The sequence below is a fragment of the Dendrobium catenatum genome, unplaced genomic scaffold, assembly GCF_001605985.2.
Source record: "Dendrobium catenatum unplaced genomic scaffold, ASM160598v2 fragScaff_scaffold_716, whole genome shotgun sequence".
Taxonomy (NCBI): Eukaryota; Viridiplantae; Streptophyta; class Magnoliopsida; order Asparagales; family Orchidaceae; genus Dendrobium; species Dendrobium catenatum.
This window is the reverse complement of record NW_021319178.1, coordinates 5,365,987-5,380,114: the sequence shown is the minus strand read 5'-3', so window position 1 is coordinate 5,380,114 and position 14,128 is coordinate 5,365,987.

Here is a 14,128-nt window from a genome sequence, read left to right as displayed (position 1 = left end):
TTTAGTATTAACAAACCATCGATTAAGAAAGAAATTAATGGAATTGTATCAACTTCCATGTTATTGCTAAACTGCAACCATAGGTACAGTATAAAAAATCACAATAGAGAGGATCCCAGGATTGCACCCTGAACCATTAATAATGAAAAAGAAGGGAGTAAGACTATTGAAACCAAATAATAGTGGACCCATATAGGATTTCAAATAAACTTTTCCCTTCACACAACAAGTCCCGAATAAAAGTAAACTTTCCCTCATCTTTAACAAGATACTTAATATAAGGTTTAATGGATCCTACAAGAATTTTAAAACTTCCCAAAATTTAGAGCCTTTAACCATAGAGTGCTTTGCATTCCACCAACAAGAAAGAAGACTTTGACCATCCCAACGTCTCCAAAGCAGAGAGCACTTATCAACAAAAATAAGGGCAACAAAAGCAGGAAGGCTAATACCTCCAGCTTCTCAAGGTTTACAATATTGGACTAAGAAAGTAGCTGCATTTAGAGCAAACTTTGTTTAATAATTTATGATGACTTTTAGGTAATATAACACCTATGATCCACTATTGCTGATAATGAATTTAAGATACTATAATCTCCTAGCAAAAGAGAGAGACTTTGCTTTCCATCCACCAAGAAGAGAGAAGGTTTTGTCCATAAGGGGAGAGAAATATTGAATGAGCAGTCTTTTAAGGGACATGGGTATACCAAAGCAAGTAATTTTTTTATTAGCACTTGGGATATTTAACACTTGGTTGAGATGTATTTGATTGGTAGTGTTGTTCAAGAAAATAATGGAACTCTTAGAAGTGTTTTTTTCCTAATCCAGAAAGAAGTTTAAAGTGATTAAGTATGTCTTTTAAAGCTTGTAAGTTTTAGTTACTAGCCTTTGCAAAGATAAGAAGGTCATCAAAATGAAAATAATGGAACTATTAGAAGTGTTGTTTTCTAATCCAGAAAGAAGTTTAAAGTGATTAAGTATGTCTTTTAAATCTTGTAAGTTTTAGTTTCTAGCCTTTGTAAAGATAAGAAGGTCATCAAAATACATGAGGCAGGCAATATGAAAGCCAATATGAGCAATAGAGTTGTTGTGAGAATTAATTTCCCTGTCAAAGAGATTAGAAAGATCTTTCATTCCAATATAATGTATGGAGGACAACTTTTACTTAATCCAAAAGAAGAAGTGAAAAAGCCTTCTGAATTTCAATTGTTACATATTGAATAATACACATTCTCAATACAAGCTTTAATCTAACTAATGAACATTGGTGGGAACCCATTTTGCTACATTATGATAAGAAAAAATTCTCTAGAGATAATATCAAGAACTTTAAAGATGTCAGGTTTGGCATAAAAGAAGCCATTTTTCTTGGGTTTTTTGAAGTCATCAAGAATTTTTTTAGCCAATTTAACATTATGTGGTTCTTTTGTCAACGAAACATGCTTGACTAGGATGAATGATATAAGGCATGAGGGAGCTTAAGCTTGCCTGTTTTTGAAATAATTTTAGAGGTGTTGCACGGGAAAATGGGCCTATAATTTGAAAAATTATTTGCATTTTGGTTTTTGGTATAAGAAAAATCTCACTGGCTATGGCTTTTAAGCAAGTAACTTTTGAGGAAGAATTATCTGATAGTTTTGAAAATATGACTCTCAATGCCCACCTAATAAGAAGCATAAAATTAAAGGTATAACCATTCAGACCACAAGAAATTGATTTAGAGAAAGAGAAAATCATATTTTTAGTTTCCTCATTCTATAACTGGGGCAATTAAAGAAAAATGAGGTGTTTTGGAACCTCCCACATACTAGAGGAGTGACATCACCATCATTCTTGAAAATTACAAGGACCCTAATAGTAATGAATTGCTGCCTCGATAATACTAGTAAGATCAAAAAATGTCCCTAGAAATCATTCTATAATGCAATTGTTATTTTTCCTAACATTGATTTTCATAGAAAGAAACTTAAGGTCTTCCTCCCCATTCTCAAGCCACTTAGCCCTACCTCTTTGAATTTCACAAGAAGCACAAGCATTATAATCAATTGGTGCCTTTAACAAGAATTATTTGCCTGTCAAGTGGAAAGTCCTGGAACAACTTTTTATTTTTCTTTTTGACAGCAAAAAGGCATATACTTTCTTCACTGACAAAGGCTACAATGGAAGAATGAAAAAGAATAAGGAAATAAATGGCTTCATAGATCACTTCTACCCTTAAAAAAATCCTCTATCAATTAAAAGTAGGATAGATAAAAAATAGGTTTATTCTAATTTTAAATATTTTAAGATTAATATAACATATTAATATTATTCAATAAGATATTAACTAATTTTTTTAAAAAAATTATAAATTAAGTACAAATTAATTTATAATTTATTAATAATTCATTAATTGACAAAATTATTATTATATATAGTTTACCAGGATATAAGGTATAAGTTCATACATTGTTTTAATGATAATATCATAATATATGTCCCCATTATTACTATCATGTATTTTTCTTGGTAGAAACAACCAACAATTAGGTTAAACATTAATTTTTAGATAATGAAAATAATGTACGTTTGATAACATTTTGAATTTATAATTTCCCATGTGTAAATAAAAGTGATAATAGAACAAAACAAAATATTTGCAAAAAAAATTTAAACTTGAAAGAATTTGAATCTGTATGCATCTTAGTATGGCCAAGAAACCAAGTGAGGGAGTCGATATGGTGAGACAATATATATAATGTTCATTTCCTAACGTCGCAACACTTACCGAATCAATGCCAAGCACTCAACTTAAAATTTGTTTATGTTTTTCAAATATTTGAGCTATTACAATCTTCCCAACTTAAAAAAATGTCATCCTCAATATTACATTAATTAGTCTAAGAGAGAGAGAGAGAGAGAGAGAGAGAGAGAGAGAGAGAGAGAGAGAGACCCATACACCTTAGTTGGTTTTGAGACTTCCATTGAGTCTATCGAGCCAATCCCTCAAAAAGTCCAACCTAGTCTTAGTTAGTTTGCTTATGTCTTCCCTGATGATCTTTCAGATCAGTTATCTCCATTTAGAGACATTCAACATTCCATAGATATTGTCTATGTACCCTCTCATCCTTACATGGAGTATTATCGCATGAACCCCACGCAACATGCTTAACTTAAGAAGTAGGTAGATGAGTTACTACAATGAGGTTTTATCAAAGAAAGCCTTAGTTCTTGCACTATACTAGCCCTTCTTACTCCTAAGAAGGATGGATCCTGGCGAATGTGTATTGATAGACGTGTTATCAATAAGAGCACCGTCAAATATTGTTTCCCTATCCTGAGGTTAAATTATATGCTTGATATGATGATGGGTGCCACTCTATTTCCAAGATTAATGTCAAGAGTGGATACCAAAAAATCTGGGCTGACCCGATGAAGAGTGGAAAACTGCCTTTACAACCAAGGATGATCTCTATGAGTGGTTCGTCATACCTTTTGGGTTGAGTAATGCCCCGAGTACTTTCATGAGGATTATGACTTCAAGTGTTGTGCGCTTTTATGGGAAAGTTTGTCGTCGTCTACTTTGACGATATTCTTATTTATAGTAAGTCAACGAGTCAGCACTTGGACTACTTAAAGCAAGTTTTCCAGGTCTTAAAAAAGAAACAAATTTAAGCTAACCCCAAGAAATGTACCTTTCTTGTAGACCGGGTTATATTTTTGGGCTTTATTGTTTCAGCCCAAGGGGTCTCTGATGACCCCGAGAAGGTGAGGGCCATTGTAGAATAGTTAGTTCCACAGAACATCCAGGAAATCCGCAGCTTCCATGGACTAACCACCTTCTATAGGATATTTATTTGAAACATCAACACCATTTATCTCCTTTCACCGACTGTCTTAAGAAAGGTGATTTCCACTTGACCTCATCTGCCACGAAAGCCTTTGATGAGATTAAAAAGAGAATGGTGGAAGCCCCATTGATGAGACTTCCTAATTTCTCTAAAGTCTTCGAAGTGACCTATGATGCTTTGAGGGTCAAAATTGGAGGAGTCCTATCCCAAGAAGGTCAACCTATAGCTTGTTTCAGTTAAAAGCTAAATGACATTCGACAGCATTTTTTGCACGTATGACAAGGAATTCTTTGTAGTGATTCAATCTTTTCATTATTTGCGACACTACCTGCTCCCATAAGAGTTCTTTATTTTCTCAGATCATGAACCTTTGTGCTATATAAACTCCCAAAAGAAGTTGAATACACATCAGGGTCAATGGGTTGAATTCCATTAGGAGTACACTTATACCTTTAAAAATAAGGCGGGAGTTAAAATAAAGCTGTTGATGCTCTCAGTCACTGTATAATGACTACCACTAAGATGAGAGCTAAAGTTGTGGAATTTCATCCAATCAAAAGGAACTATTCGGAATGCCCCAACTTCAAGGAGACTTATTCTCTCCAGGGGAAATACAAAACTGCCTCTTGGAAATTTCTTTCTTGATGATGGTTATCTTTTTAAAGCTCAGACGCTTTGCATCCCTAGCACCTCCCTTAGGGAATTTGTTGTTTAGGAACTCCACACCAACGACCTCGCTACCGATTTACTACCCTGATCCAAGACATCTGGTGCCTCCCACATTGCTAAACATTACGTCAATGAGGTCGATTGATTACATGGTTTACCCAAAACAACCGCACCTTGTGAGAACCCAAACCAACCTCCACTTCCAAACATTCCCAAAATACCTATTGCAGAGAAGGTTGACATGATTCCGAGTGATGATATCATTTACACAAGAGATGATGGATGAAGGAGATATTTGATCAGGTGGATAGGCAAACCTGATTCAAAAGCCACATGGTTGGATCGTGAGGAGCTACAGCAGATTGACCCCGACTCATTCGAAATCCATGGTAGCACCTGGGATGCTTACTCGACGGATTCAAGCTTTTTCCCACCCCAGTAGAATGATGGGGACATTAAATCATCTAAAGTATATCAGAGACGGGTTGCCGATCTATGATCATGATCGCGCCAATCTATTCTTGAGTCCTCATATGTATTTTTTTTATTTATTTTCTTTATGTATTTGTTTTAGCTGTATTTCCCTTTTCACTCCTTACTTAAGGGTTTGTCATGTGTAAGCCGTAAGGCAGTACAAGAAGATGGGTCAATAGTGACAAACAAAATTGGTCGCTAAAAATGTTAATTTGGACGCTAAAGCAAATAGCAACCAAAAAAATTTGGGTCGCTAATTTGTCACAGTAGCCTCGTCGCTGAGGCTTTTAGCGACCAAAAAAATTTTTTGGTTGCTAAATTAGCGACCACTAATTAGTATTGGTAGCTAAAATTAGACATATTAGCGACCATTTTTTTGACACTAATGAATATTTATTTGGATGCCATTTAATATTTTTGATAATTAATTTTAGTTAATACATTTTTCCTTTAGCGACCAAAATAAAAAATTGGTCGCAAAATGATCAACCAAATAAATCACATGCCCCTTTAATTTTATTCCTTTAATTTCATTAGGTTTTGATATATATATTTATTAATAGAAAATTAATGATATTTAGTAAAAAAATTATTATCCAATTATTATGCCTTAGCAATAAGAAATAAGATCAATTCATTACTCCTTTATATTGCAATTAGTTAGATAAATTTAACAATAGAGAAATAACACATGTTTTTAGCTTGAGGTAATAATAATAAAAAACATATAATCCAAAAAATTATATTCATCTGACAGTATCATTGTCAGGAATTTGCTAGGAGAAAATGAAAATTATATTCATTCATATACTTTTACAAATACATCCATTAATTAACATAAAAAATGTGATCTCAGAAATCATTAATCATAAAATCTTAATATTTACAAAATGATAACATCTAGTTAACATAAAAATCTTTCATTAACTTTTATGTAAATAAATATAAAATTACAAAATCAGCTCTATCAAAGGTAAATGACAACATCAATTTGTAGCCATGCTAACACCAATCAATATCTTGTACTGCTGCAGTGTGAGATTTAGCTCCATATCCATCAATACACATTTCAGATGCAATGAACTTCAACTTGGAGTACAAGTAAGAAACCCATAAATAAAAATTTTATAAATAAGATTACTAGAATATTTCAGCAATTTCGAGATAATTCAAGGTATAATTGTTAGGAACTTGCTTACTTCTTGACATCATATCTTGCTCAAAGCAAAGTTCATAAAAATATGATAGATGTTCTACTGATTGATCGCCTCCCTACAACATTTTAAGTAAATTATTTAAAAAAAAACATTATCTGCTATCATTCTATGAATATGAAGAGTAAAAACTCAAGGAAACAAAAGTAATAATAATAATACTTCAATTCACACCAAAGTTTCTGCAGTCGGAAGAGAAAAGCATCCAATCTTCAGTTGTAAGCTTTGCTAGTTGAAATAAATTTTAGATTCAGACGTTTCCATAAAATGAATGCATACTGGAAATCATGTAGAAATATTTTTACAACAATGAAGATAACTACAATAACAATAATAATAATAATAATAGAAAATACAAAATACATCTTGATATCTAACTACATACAAACAAGTAATGGAATCTAGTAAATTTATCGTTTTGCAAAACATGTTTCCTAACTTCAAGCAGGCAAATGAGACCTAAGGGGTCTTCACTGCATTTCAGTAAGCAAGTCCACTTATTTTGAAAGAAGATAACGAGTTCAGTCACAACATTTTCTCCATGTTTTTGCTATCTCAAAACATAGAACAAAAAAGTATTCGAAACATGGCATAGAATTTTCAATCCATGTCTAAGGTGATAAATGAGATTCTCATACAAGCTGCTACAATTTCTACCAGCAAAATTTGAGTCTAAAAGAAGAGGTTTGTGCTTGGTGATTCCCACATGCAAATCATTCATATATATGGTGAAAGAAAGCTGATTCTTCAATCCAGAATACACTTAGGACTAAAACTAGAATTCAGGCTTCATTTGGGACGGTTTTTTTACTTCTTCTTAAAGCAATTTTCAAGTACAAAAATTTTAACTTTTGTACTAAAAAACTATTTTAAGAAGCAGAAAGAAAGCTGCCCCAAACAAAGCCTAAGACTGGCAGAGAGCATCTTTCAAAATTACTGCTAATTCATAATACCACTACAGGAAAATTGCGTACTACCGGTGGACAAAATTCGTCGAAAAATGCCCAAAATCCGTCGAAAATTAGTATTTTCGACGGAATTCCATCTGATTTTTATTCGTCCGTTATGCGCACGTCAAAAAAATTATATCGGTGCAGAATAAGCCACTGTAAATATTTCTAACGGACTTCCGGTAGAATTAGTCCGCCTGTATAATTTTTGGTGAACTATTTTGCACCGGAAATAAAATAAAAAATAAAAAACATTGTAGCTGCCAGCCCCGCCCAGACCACCCCGTCCTCGTTCGCACGCCCAAACAAACCAGCATCCAATCCGCCCCGCCCAGACCAGGAGAGCCAGCACAGCTGGCACAGCGGCGGCGGGCACGGCGCCCCGCGTAACGCCCCGGTGCCCCCCCGCCGATGACGGGTTTCAAAACTCTGCGGCTCCGCTCCCGCTCCACCGACCGAAGATAGAAGACCGTGACCAATGAGTCACTAAGGAAAACCTGTATTATTCTGTTTTTTTATTATTAATATTATAATTAATATTAATTTAATCAATTAAATTAGTTTAATTTAATAATGAGTTATTAGTTTAATTTAACAATGAGTTATTAATTTAATTTAATAATATCTAATTTAAATAATTTTGTTTTATCATAAGTTATTAAATTTTTTAACTTAATTTAGCTAAATAATTAATTATAGTCATTTTTAGAAAAATAATAATTTTGGTTTAAAATTTTGTTGGAAATAAATTTGCCGGAAATTGAATCAAAAAATCCGCCAGGAAAAATGTCAGAAAATACGACGGAAAATTTTCGTCAGTAATCCGCCGGAATTTGTGACGAATTTTATTTCGCCAGAAATTCTGTTGGAAATGAGCTGTTTTCCTGTAGTGTACCTTCACGGGGACTCAAATAGCTTAGTCATTGGTTTGCTTCAAATTACATTATTTTAAGCTGCACAAATGTATTAAACTTGGGTATGATATCAAAACTTTTTAAGTAAAAATTAAATATTAATGTGGCCATGCCATTATCATGGACTATCAGTCATGTAAAGAATGCAGAATTTGCTAATTATCGACGATATGGATCTCAGTATATATATGTGCCTTGCACAATGCATTGTTTATTCCATTAAAAGTTGGTTTTTCACAACTCAGCTCAAAAAGAGAAATAACCATTAACTTAATTGAAAATCATATTACGGTTAAAGCTAACCTTACCTCAAGCAAGTGAAGCCAACCAGCACAAGAAGTTGTGATTCAATTTAAGATGGGAAATAAAACTAGTTAAGCAGCAACATTTACCAAGTAACTACTGTGATAGAACTACTTTATACTCATCCATTTTCCCCTTCTGATCATCAATTATTTTCTTCATATACTCAATTCTCACTGCCATGGTTGAGATAGCTTCAGACATAGATGCATGTTTAGCTTCTTTGGAAGCATTTGCTAAAATCTCTTTTACATGAATAAAAAAAATTAGTCTAAAAAAATATGGAAAAACAAAAATAGTCTAAAAAAGATTCATGATAAATACATTCACGTTCTTACATGAACTAAAATCTCTTCTCCTCCAGCAGCATTCCCAGCTCTTTGATTGGTCATAATAATGGAGTTTAGCAAAGGTGCAACATCTCTGTAATTCTTTATTTAAACCTACAAAATGTTAGAGTTCATAAATTTGATGAATATAGAGCAGCTAATGCACTGTATTGAATTAGACTTGTTACTAATTATATTTTTAGCACAAATATTAGTATTCGGAAGTTAATGCAGTTACACGATGAGATAAATAAGATTAATAGAACCGACAGGCTAATCTAGTTTGTCTCACTAACAAATCATGTGAAATCTAACGAAATAACCACATTTGCTCACCTGAACAACTTCATTCAACAGCTCCTGCTAACACCTAACAATTGGATAATGGCTCACATTTGGCTTTATCAGGTTTTCATGAACTTCTGGACAGAGTTCATGTCAGCACATTTAAAGCCTCATATTACTTGCATGTATGGTAACATTTGCATTCTTTTTTAAATTGATTACTATCTAATAATCAAGGTGGTTTCCCATGTGATTAATCACAATCTCACAACCTGAGATGGACTATGTAAGGTCCAAAAATAATCATAAAATTATAAAGCAAGAGACAATTTTTGTTAGGTTAAAGGTAAACTGACAAACATTAAAAAAAATATGTTGATATGAGGTGATCATATAAATCAACATTCTGTAAACCAAGACCCTAACATAAGCATGGATCACATGCCTAACAATTAACTTAATTAGCAAAAGCAAACCATCAAATTCCAAGGAATAAGCATCAAGCTAACATCATTTCATGCAACCATGACAAGAATATACTAATATCTCATGCCAGTATGCTTAGTTCGACATTGACACTTACAATCCTTCACACATACAATTGTAGTAGTGTTGTCATTATAGGTTATTGATTCATTCTAGTCAATATATTAAATCACGAGGAACCTCTAAGTCATAGGACCTTCTATGTTTCTATGGCAAAAAGCAACATGTATTTTAACGTGAATAAGGAACACATGGATATGCTTCTTGTTGCACCAAGGACAGCTCCACTTGCAAGTAAACTGCATAACAAAAAGTGGATTACGTTCATAACAAAAGTGGACTTTTAATTGCTTGTTATATTCTTAAGTAGATCATTGGATGTTGCAATATTGGATAATAAAAGGTAAGAATAAAACTTATTACACTAAAATTGTTTGATGTGTTATTTTGATTTTATATATTATGTTATTTTATTTGATGTCATGTTACTTTAATTAATTCATGTTTGCATTACATTTCTACTAAGCACAACTTACTTTAATTAAATCATGTTTGCATTACATTTGAATAAGGAGATCAAGTCTCTTGAAGAAGAAAGAAATAAATTATGGTAGCAAGATCTAACATAGAAGCCATATTTGAATCTGTTGCATGGGAAACTTATAAATTATTATTGTTAAAAATTACCCTGAAAGATTTAAAAGTTGAGTAAAAATGAGTTATGAGGCTCTATTTAGATAAAAAGTTATCCATTAATCTTGCACATAATTCTATGTAAAAAGCATATTAAAGTTGATAGATAATTTACTAAAGAGGAGCTTGTTAAGAGGTCTAATATATACTCCATTTATAACCACATGAGAATAAATTAGTGATATTGTCACCAACAGATTATTAGGGACAATCTTTCAAAAATTATGAGGCGATCTTGGAGTGGATGACATCAATTTATTTGCTTGAGGGAAAGTGTGAAACACATGCATAATTTTTACCACCTAGGACCTAAATTCACCAAGACTATCATCATCTTTCCCTCCTCTTCCCATATCACCAATTGATCAATCAATCCATAAACTATTCTAATAGCTTTATAATTATTATTCAACCTAATCATCAACTCACGATTTATTATAATTGTTATGTAATTATTATTACTTGATTTTATTTGTTTCATATTAGAATCACAGTTAAGATTGTAAAAATACTAAATAAATGTTAGAATTAAATACTCAATCGGCTCTCGCCAATTCTTATCAAAAATATTAATCATATAGAAGCTATTTATACATTAGATAGAACATAGATTAATCAACTAATGAATCACAACTAAAATACATGAATAATATCATCTACCCAAAAAATATTTAGAAGCCAAAACTTTATGAGTTTGGATCATGCTCCTACTATTCAATTCAAGTTCGTTTGGTTGTAGCAGCATTGGAATTTTTCAACAGTACATATATTACAAGAAGATAAAAAATTCCTTTTTTGCTCTATAGAAAGCATGATAGATGTAGGGTTTTACAAACTGCGCATATGAATTTTTTACTTAAGAATGTAATTAACAAAAAATATTTAGGATAAAAACCAACAACTAACTATTGACTGGGGAGTCTAATTCATTCTATATGAAGAAATAACATATTAGACTCAATCGCGAATCAACCTTCGCACAAAAGGGTGCTTAAAGCGCTTAACAAAAATTCTCTTTACAACAAAGGGGGCGGTCGCCGTTAGGTGATATCAAAGAATTTAAAGATGCAAAAAATAATCCTACAATCAAAATGTTTGTGAAATCTACAATAATTAAAACAACCAATTGGGTGAAATAAAATAAAAAAATTGGTTCATTTTTAATATTTATCTTATGATTTATTCGCTCTCGGTATTTTAAATTATGGCATGTAGTTCTCAACATAAACATCAACTTCTTTGGTCCCTACCTAATAGAGAAAAATCTAAATATCATATATGAAGAAGTACAAAGCAATAAAATGATAAAAGACAATTGAAACATGTAAACATAGTATGAAATCTATTAGCCAAGCATTTAAATTTAAACATAAATCAGTCACCATCACCAAGTAATCCCCAATATTTTAAGTACTATTTAAGGAGCGGGTTCTTTTATGTACATAGCAACGCAACGAAACATGTGATAGCTCTTGGGACAGACACGTCAGAAAAAAAACCTCTCATTCTGCGGTACAACAGGAATATGAACATACTTAATGGACACAAAAATGATCATGGAGTGAATGGCTGGAAGCGTAGTTAGAAAGTGTCCAAATATTAGAGGGATCCCTTTCACCAATTCATTGTAAACTAACCCCATACCAGGGGCTCTGATAATACCAAGATTGCAACCAAGTTTCTACATTAAATCCATTGACAACTTCCGCTTGACCTTAGTTTCATACTTCATCTTACTGCCATAATTCCATATAGACATAATCACAAACAAAACTGCAGCAAACAACAAAAATACCCCCTGCTTCCATCGCTCACACCACCCAAAATTGACGAGAAGAAAAGCAATCTTAAGCCCACATAGAAGATAAAATAGAATAACACCAAGAAAATGTTGATTTGCCATATAAGAAGAATAATAATGCTGACGAGGACTGTGGTCACCGTCATAACTCAAACTTCAGCAGTGCTTGAAGCAGAGCTCAATATTAAAATTGAAAGGGCTCTGGAAGTAATATCATAATATAGAATCTATCATAGACACAAAAGCCTTTTATAGAACATATAAAAATAAATCACCGTTATAAAACTGAAAATAAGATCAAGGATGTTAAACAATTGTAAATAAAGAGATCAAAGGAAAATGTTTATTATTTCATCCAAATTATCATACCACCACCTTTTTCTTTTAATTATTCTCTGATTAAAAGTCATGCCTTTCTTTTTATGGAAATATGAATAATGCAAAATAATTAGATGAAAATTTGAACAAGCATGAATGTCAAGTACTCTTCAAACATAAATAACCAAAAGAAATGTGGAGAACAAAATAGTTATACAAATTTAATCATCTGTTATGCGAGTAGTTACTCATCACCCAAATTTCACTAGGATGCTCATTCTTTTGAATAGAAGAGACAAATATTTCCGGAAGAATTTAAGAAAATAAACTTTACGAGGCGAATCAAACAAGGAACTAAAAATAATTAAGAAACTCAAAAGAATTTTAAAAAAATAAATTCAAAAGATTTGAAAGAAGCGAATTGAACCGCACCATCACCTTCATAAATGAAACAGGAGAAGTGGAAAATAATAAAAAAGTTACCTTTGGTTGTAGAAGATGATGTAGCGGTAGTCGGCAGTCGGCATGTATCGCTCAATAAAATAAGAATCCAAAAAGGAATTTATGAATCCACAGTAGAGAAGATGAAATGAGATACGTATAGAGGCACGAAACAACTAAACCAATTTCTAAGGAAAATAAGAAATCCTAGGAAGAATTCACAATCTACGATAGAGATAACCTGAGGGAGAAACAGATAGACAAACCGACAATGGATAAATTTCTTGCAAATTTGCGGGGTTGCGAATAATTTCGAGGGAGGAAACATACCAGCGCGTGCGAAGTGGAGATGTTGAGTCGCAGCCGTGGTCGAGCAGTTGGAGTTCATCGCTAAAGAGAAAATACTAGGGCAAGTAGAGAAATGCCGAAAGGAAGAGCGACATCATGAGAGTTAAGTATGCTTAGGTTCTTCTAATGCGTAGTTTTAATTAAATAATTAATCATTAAATTTTAAATAATTTATATTGTAATTAATTTATTTGTTAGATCTCTCTTCTTAAAAATATGAATGTTAATTTTAATTTATCATTTTATTTATTAAAATTAATTTTGAAAATATTCATATAACCAAAATTTTTATGGAGGGCGCTGCCCCTGGAAAACCCTGCACGGTTGTTGCCCCTTGACCCCGCAAACTGACAGGGTAGGTCGTGAAAGTTTGTTAAGGATGTTAAGCCCTATGAACTAGTCCCGAGGCTAACCAAGAGGGGCGCGGGGGGGATAACTTCATCATGTTGCTGCTGCTGGTGAGCTACAAAAGTGTCGAATTGGGTCTCCAACTGATCAAATCTCTCTACTAACTGGTGAGCTTGTGAACTCCCTCACAAGCTCCCCCTCTCTCTCTCTCTCTCCCTCTCTCTCTCTCCTTTAGGTTTTCTCAGGTCAAGATAGCAGCCAAGGATGTTCAAAAATGTTGAACAAGAGCTCTTAAATAGAAGAGCTTCAAAGGGGCTCATTAATTGTAATTTGCCGACTTTATCGTCCTGGATGATATGGAAATCATCCTGGCCGATCAGTACAAATCTCATAAGATCAGCCAAAGCATCGCCTTGAATGCAAACTAGATGATTGAAAATTTGCTTGATCGTCCCGGACGATCTCACCATCGTCCCAGCTGATCAGTTAAAATCAGAGGAAAATCGTCCAGAGCATCGCCCTGAATTTGAGCTGTCCGATCCAAATCGTTGAGGAGCAACCAAGGATTTCTGAATGGATTGTCCAGGCCATTCTTGCGATCCTCAAGGAAGATGTGATTGTATCAATCATCCTTAATTGCTCACATGATTTTTGGATCAATTTAAGTATAATTATATAATATCGTCCAGGCTGATCAAAGAATCGTCTTGGCCGATTTCCCAAAA